The sequence below is a fragment of the Mustelus asterias genome, unplaced genomic scaffold, assembly GCF_964213995.1.
Source record: "Mustelus asterias unplaced genomic scaffold, sMusAst1.hap1.1 HAP1_SCAFFOLD_296, whole genome shotgun sequence".
NCBI classification, from domain to species: Eukaryota; Metazoa; Chordata; class Chondrichthyes; order Carcharhiniformes; family Triakidae; genus Mustelus; species Mustelus asterias.
This window is the reverse complement of record NW_027590261.1, coordinates 19,438-27,402: the sequence shown is the minus strand read 5'-3', so window position 1 is coordinate 27,402 and position 7,965 is coordinate 19,438. Positions and strand designations below refer to the sequence as shown.

General features: G+C 46.9%; 1 protein-coding gene across 1 annotated transcript in view; it reads left to right on the top strand.

The window, feature by feature from the left end:
• LOC144486177 (uncharacterized) overlaps positions 1–7,965 on the top strand; it is a 31,406-nt gene that overhangs the window by 21,529 nt on the left and 1,912 nt on the right. The gene's annotated exons all lie outside the window — the stretch shown is intronic.

The window sequence follows — 7,965 nt, the reverse complement described above, 5'->3', positions numbered from 1 at the left end:
TTAATAAGTACTTTGCGTCAGTCTTCACAGTAGAAGACATGAGTAATATCCCAACAATTCAGGAAAGTCAGGGGGCAGAGTTGAATATGGTTGCCATCACAAAGGAGAAAGTGCTAGAGAAACTAAAAGGTCTGAAAATTGATAAATCTCCGGGCCCAGATGGGCTACATCCTAGAGTTCTAAAGGAGATAGCTGAAGAAATAGTGGAGGCGTTAGTTATGATCTTTCAAAAGTCACTGGAGTCAGGGAAAGTCCCAGAGGATTGGAAAATCGCTGTTGTAACCCCACTGTTCAAGAAGGGAACAAGAAAAAAGATGGAAAATTATAGGCCAATTAGCCTAACCTCAGTTGTTGGCAAAATTCTAGAATCCATCGTTAAGGATGAGATTTCTAAATTCTTGGAAGTGCAGGGTCGGATTAAGACAAGTCAGCATGGATTTAGTAAGGGGAGGTCGTGCCTGACAAACCTGTTAGAGTTCTTTGAAGAGATAACAAATAGGTTAGACCAAGGAGAGCCAATGGATGTTATCTATCTTGACTTCCAAAAGGCCTTTGACAAGGTGCCTCACGGGAGACTGCTGAGTAAAATAAGGGCCCATGGTATTCAAGGCAAGGTACTAACATGGATTGACGATTGGCTGTCAGACAGAAGGCAGAGAGTTGGGATAAAAGGTTCTTTCTCAGAATGGCAACCGGTGACAAGTGGTGTCCCGCAGGGTTCAGTGTTGGGGCCACAGCTGTTCTCTTTATATATTAACGATCTAGATGACAGGACTGGGAGCATTCTGGCAAAGTTTGCCGATGATACAAAGATAGGTGGAGGGGCAGGTAGTATTGAGGAGGTGGGGAGGCTGCAGAAAGATTTAGACAGTTTAGGAGAGTGGTCCAAGAAGTGGCTGATGAAATTCAACGTGGGCAAGTGCGAGGTCGTACACTTTGGAAAAAAGAATAGAGGCATGGACTATTTTCTAAACGGTGACAAAATTGATAATGCTAAAGTGCAAAGGGACTTGGGAGTCCTAGTCCAGGATTCTCTAAAGGTAAACTTGCAGGTTGAGTCCGTAATTAAGAAAGCAAATGTAATGTTGTCATTTATCTCAAGAGGCTTGGAATACAAAAGCAGGGATGTACTTCTGAGGCTTTATAAAGCACTGGTTAGGCCCCATTTGGAGTACTGTGAGCAATTTTGGGCCCCACACCTCAGGAAGGACATACTGGCACTGGAGCGGGTCCAGCGGAGATTCACACGGATGATCCCAGGAATGGTAGGCCTGACATACGATGAACGTCTGAGGATCGTGGGATTATATTCATTGGAGTTTAGGAGGTTGAGGGGAGATCTGATAGAAACTTACAAGATAATGAACGGCTTAGATAGGATGGACGTAGGGAAGTTGTTTCCATTAACAGGGGAGACTAGGACGCGGGGGCACAGCCTTAGAATAAAAGGGAGTCACTTTAGAACAGAGATGAGGAGAAATTTCTTCAGCCAGAGAGTGGTGGGTCTGTGGAATTCATTGCCACAGAGGGCTGTGGAGGCCGAGACGTTGAGCGTCTTCAAGACAGAAATTGATAAATTCTTGATTTCTCGAGGAATTAAGGGCTATGGGGAGAGAGCGGGTAAATGGAGTTGAAATCAACCATGATTGAATGGTGGAGTGGACTCGATGGGCCGAATGGCCTTACTTCCGCTCCTATGTCTTATGGTCTTATGGACTGAAGAACTTCCACTGGTTCTCATGAGTATCTGGAGTAGGTCCCTATTAGCCCCATCCAACCACAGGAGTGTCATATTGGAGACCAAGCGAGGGTAAGAAATTGTGCAAAGGGAGATGTGTTTGGACCCCTGTATAAGGGACCATAGACTACGGTGGATAAGGTCAGTTGTATTGAATATGCAAACGGGCGGCACGGTGGGGCACAGTGGTTAGCATTGCTGCCTCACAGCGCCAGGGACCCGGGTTCAATTCCTGGCTTGGGTACTATCTATGTGGAGTTTGCACGTTCACCCCGTGTCTGCATGGCTTTCCTGCGGATGCTCCAGTTTCCTCCCACAGTCCGAAAGACGTACTGGTTAGATGAATTGGCCATGCTAAATTCTCCCCCAGTGTACCTGAACAGGCACGGAGTGTGGCAACGAGGGGATTTTCACAGCAACTTCATTGCAGTGTTAATATAAGCCTATTTTTGGCACAAATAAAATAATAAACGTTTTGGCTAAAAAGTCAAATAGTTTTCTCATAACTTGGTGAAACTCAGAGTCCCAGATAATGGAAGAAGCTGAGAAGGATCAGGACTGTTACGTACACGGTGAAGAATATGCTGCGGACCTGGGACAATGATGAAAAAGAAGTGAAAAGTGCACCTGTACCATGGCTATTGTATCAGGAGGATGTTAAGATGGAAGCTCAATCCCCCTCAGCATCTGCATCTGGATGTTATCCAAAACCACATTAGGAAGGGGAATAATATCCAAAATGTCAGACAGTAACGGGGTATAATGAATGATGCTTCAACAGCTTTTAACACCAGGGTTGTTAATACCATTAACTTAGCCACTCTTAAGGTCGGAACTTAACCATACATTTACAACATATGGTCAGGCCCTAAAGTCTCACGTACAAATGATCAATCAAATTATTAAAGAAAGTAAAATTGTATTAAGTGAATCTACTGAATGTATAATGTATGGATCTTGGTTGGTGGAACAAGCCAGAGAGATGATATAGTATATTGCTAAAGGAAGATGCACTGCAGCAATTCACCAAGGCTCCTTAGGCAGCACCTTCCAAAGCCACGACCACTTCCATCTAAAAGGACAAGGACAGAAGATAAAAGCAAAATACTGTCGATGCAGGAATGTGAAACAAAAACAGAATATGGTGGAAAATCTCAGTAGGTCGGACAGCATCTGGGGGGAGTGAATAGACCCAATGCTTTGAGTCTAGATGACCCTTCATCAGAAGGGCAGAAAATACATGGGAATACCACCACCTGCAAGTTCCCCTCCAAGCCATTCACCATCCTGAATTGGACATGTATCACCATTCCTTCACAGTCACCGGGTCATAATCCTCCCTAACGGCATTGTGGGTGAACCCACAGCACATGGACTGCAGGGTTTCAAGAAGGCAGCTCACCACCACCTTCTCAAGGGCAGCTGGGGATGGGCGATAAATGCTGGCCAGCCAGCGCTGCCCATGTCCATGAATCAATTAAGAAAATGGTTCCCTTGTAGTTAACAGACCAACACCTAAAGGCTATGCCCACTTATCCATATAATATGACTATGTGTCAGGGTAGAGAGCTGGTACAGGTACAGCCAGTGAGACATCAGTGTGAATGGTTCAATAGGAGGAATACTACTCCATTCAATCCAGAGACAGTTTCTGATTTTGCTCACTTCTTTGTCATTCTTGTTGAGCCAGTGTGACGGCCTGAGCAATTCAAACCCGATGAGCTGAGTGGGTGTTCACTGCATCACAGATCTGATCTTGTCCCAAAGCCTTTCCACACTGTCTTCACTGAAGTCTGTGAGAGTGAGGTGGGAAGAAAGCAGCACCTGCAATTGGTCTGAATCATAGAATCCCTACAGTGCAGAAGGAGGCCATTTGACCCATCGAGTGTGTACCGACCACAATCCCACCCAGGCCCTATTCCCATAACCCCACATATTTACCCTGCTAATCCCCCTGACACTAAAGGGCAATTTAGCATAGCCAATCAGCCTAGCCCACACATCTTTGGACTGTGGGAGGAAACCAGGGCACCTGGAGGAAACCCACGCAGACACGGGGAGAATGTGCAAACTCCACACAGACAGTGACCCGAGGCCAGAATTGAACCTGGGACCCCTGTGTGTGGAGTTTGCACATTCTCCTCGTGTCTGCATGGGTTTCCTCCGGGTGTTCCGGTTTCCTCCCTCAGTCCAAAAATGTGCGGGTTAGGTTGATTGGCCATGCTAAAATTGCCCCTTAGTGTCCTGAGATGCGTAGGTTAGAGGGATTAGCGGGTAAATATGTAGGGATAAGGGGGTAGGGGTGGGGTGGGATTGTGGTTGGTGCAGACTCGATGGGCCAAATGGCCTCTTTCTGTACTGTAGGGCTTCTATGATTTCCCTGGTGCTGTGAGGCAGTGGTGCTGAACACTGTGCCGCCCGTTCTCTTGCCCCTCTATCCTGGAGAATGTGAATGTGAAATCTTCTCCTGAGTAGCACAGGAGTGAAGGGGACTTTTAAAGAAAACACTTCAAAACACTCGCAAGCTCTGTTTGAAATGCAGCGACCTTACCAGCGACTCATAAATCCAATATTGAAATAAGAAACAGGGTTTTGAATTTTGTGTGTGTAAATCCTTCCCTTCTAACCCAGATAAAATTAATTTACAAAATCCATCCCTGTCAATCCAGGATAGGAATTCACAACATTCTCTCCTGTTGACAGGGAGCACCGTGCACACACACTGCTCTGCATTAAACAATGAAAGATGTGTTGGGTTTGCATGGACAGAATATCCTGCAGATGTTTCAAATCTGAAATAAAAATAGTCAAAGCCCCAAATAGTGAACAGACCCGGCAGCTTCTGTGGAGGCAGAAACAGAGTGAAACATACAGTCAAACACCCACATGAATCCGGAGCAGCAGTGGCCCCTCTGCTCCAGCATTTGATAAGATCCTGGCTGATCTGATTGCGACCACAACTCCACTTTCCTGTCTACCTCCATCCTTTCCTTACCTTTTCTCCCCCTTTTATTTCCCTTCCCCCCTTTTCCCATTTTACCTCTCTCCTTCCCATTCCCTCTCCCCCTCCCCCCACATCTTCATCTGTCACAGTTGATTTCAGCTTCTCTGCCGTTGGCCATTCACACCCTTTATTCTCTCGATGGACTGCCATTAGCAGCTCTTTACCCGAGTTTCTGTGGCTGTGACTCATTTTTCATTCCCTCACCCTGCAGTATAAATATCTCCCACTTTCTATGCCTTTTAGCTTTGACAAAGGGTCATCTGGAGTTGAAACGTCCACTCTTTTCTCACTTTATAGATGCTGCCAGACCTGCTGAGATTTTCCAGCATTTTCTCTTTTGGTTTCAGATTCCAGCATCCGCAGTAATTTGCTTTTATCCATTTACTCAGTCTTAAAAACATTCAATGACTCTGTCTTCACTGCTCTCTGGGGAAGAGAAACCAAAGACCCTCTGAGAGAAAAAAACATTTCAATCTCTCTGTCTCAAACATCTCAAGTCCAGCTCGCTCTCCAGTGCCACACAGAGAAAGCCAGGCCTGTGAAGGAGGGAGAGAGGGAGATGGAGAAGAACAAAATGAAAGGTCTGCAAACTGACAAAATGATTCACGGCTCAATACCAAAGCGAGTGGTAATGGGACAAGTAAAGTCACAAAAGATGTTCTGGATGAGGTGTGAACAGCAGCAGTCTGAATACGAAGTAAATAAAACAAAAGGCGAAGAAAGCAACAACGAAACACAGAACGCAAAGGGGGCAGAGAATGTGGTGTAAAATTGTTGAACTCAATTTTGTTCCGAAGGTTGTAAGATACCTCTTTCAGTTGCGGGAAATATATTTCCCAGTTCGATGACAGGTCACAGTCAGTCTGTTTCTCTCTCCACAGAGGCTGCCTGACTTGTTGAGTGTTTCCAGCCAAAAGAGAAAATGCTGGAAAAACTCAGCAGGTCTGGCAGCATCGGTAAATAGATGAAAGAGCTGCCGTTTCGAGTCCAGGGCGGCACGGTAGCGCAGTGGTTAGCACTGCTGCTTCACAGCTCCAGGGTCCCGGGTTCGATTCCCGGCTCGGGTCACTGTCTGTGTGGAGTTTGCACATTCTCCTCGTGTCTGCGTGGGTCCCCTCCGGGTGCTCCGGTTTCCTCCCACAATCCAAAGATGTGTGGGTTAGGTTGATTGGCCAGGTTAAAAATTGCCCCTTAGAATCCTAAAATGCATAGGTTAGAGGGATTAGCGGGTAAATATGTGGGGGTAGGGCCTGGGTGGGATTGTGGTCGGTGCAGACTCGATGGGCCGAATGGCCTCCTTCTGACCTGGAGGGTTTCTATGACTCTCTTGACAAAAGCAACAATTTGCTTTCATTCATGAGTATTTCCAGCGTTTTCTGTTTTATGTCACAGAGAATGTGTAAGAATTGTCACACCCGGAACAGATGTCTCTTCCTCGGGACACTCCAGCTCGGGTCAGGGTGGGGGATAATGTTCACTGTTGTAGATTTGTGTCTGGCGCGAATAATACCTTAGATTAAATGGAGAAGTTTTTTAAACTGAGGAGAGTAACTGCATTTGGGCGCTGACTTTAAACAACATTAACAAGCCCGGGCTGCTGGAGAAACATTTTGGGATTTGTGAGCAGTCAGTTCCGGCTGGTTTGAAGTGAAATCCTGTCGGTGCTGCGGCAAATCTGAACTCAAACCAGATAAACTGGAACCGCTGGGTTAGAGATTCCGGGTGTTGGGATGTGGAGGCTGGGGGAGGGGGAGATGGCGGTAAAACTCTGAGCCTGAGTTTAGACAGGGTGAGCGGGGTAAAGGGGAGGAATAACAGGGTTAATGTGGGAGTCAGGGACAATAGCAGAAGATGGGAAGCTCTGGAAAGGAGCAATGGGGGTAAAGACCATCAAAGAATGCTTGTTTAAATGAAGATAAAAGCAAAATACTGCGGGTGCTGGAATCTGAAACAGAAACAGAAAATGCTGGAAAATCTCAGCAGGTCTGACAGCATCTGTGGAGAGAGAATGGAGTTAATGCTTCCAGTCTGGATGATCACAGATGCTGTCAGACCTGCTGAGGTTTTCCAGCACTTTCTGCTTTTGATTAACTGAAGGTTCAGCAGGGAAAGAAGCAGCGAACTGAACACACTGAACCCAGGGGGAGGGGGTGACCCAGGATAAGCTCAGTGAGGCTCTGCAATGTCCATCAACACATCCACATTCAGACCTTAGAGAGCCAAGGGGGAGGGGAAGGAGAAACTATTTGGGGCACAGCAGGAGGTCACCCCTCCCCCCACTCTGTGGTTCCACATCCCTCCCACACCTGGACAGGGTTGGCTCGAGGTGCAGGAGGCTGCAAGCTGAGAGGCTGAGCTGTGAACTGGGCCGGGTTGGGGGTTTGAGTGACAGTCCTGGGGCTATTTCAGGACAGGAACTGCCACGGATTCCCTCTTTTTCCTGGGACGTTTCAATGGAGCTGTGTTGGTGAGTGTTTGTAATCTCTGTCTCACTGTCTCGGTAATGGGGGTGGGTTGTAGATTGCTGTGAGTGTTAGACTAAATAACCTCTCCTCATGCTGCCAGTTCCAGTCTGCAGACTCCATTTCTCAGTCCAGTCTGCTGCTCTGTCTCTGTCTCTCTGTACTTTGCTGCAGTGCTCCACATTCTGAGCAACACCCAGCCCATTGTTATCACCCGAAATTTGCGGCAAACTACCTTCACTGTGGCACAGTGGTTCGCACTGCTGCCTCACTGAGTCTGGGTTCGACTCCAGCCGTGGGTGTGTGACTGTCTGTGTGGAGTTTGCACAGTTAGAAGTCTCACAATATCAGGTTAAAGTCCAATAAGTTATTTGGAATCAATGCAAATTACTGCGGATGCTGGAATCTGAAACCAAAAGAGAAAATGCTGGAAAATCTCAGCAGGTCTGGCAGCATCTGTAAAGAGAGAAAAGAACTGACATTTTGAGTCCAGGTGACCGTTTGTCAAAGCTGCTCCTTCATCAGCACTCCAAAAGCTCGTGGTTCCAAATAACCTGGTGTTGTGAGACTTCTTACTGTGCCCACCCCAGTCCAACATCGCCACCTCAGGTGTGGAGTTTGCACAATCTCCCCCTGTCTGTGTGCATTTCCTCTGGGTGCTCTGGTTCCCTCTCACTGCCCAAAGATGTGCAGGTTCGGTGAATTGACCATGTTAAATTTGTCCCTTAGCGTCCCAAGATGTGTAGGGTCTAATTTGATTT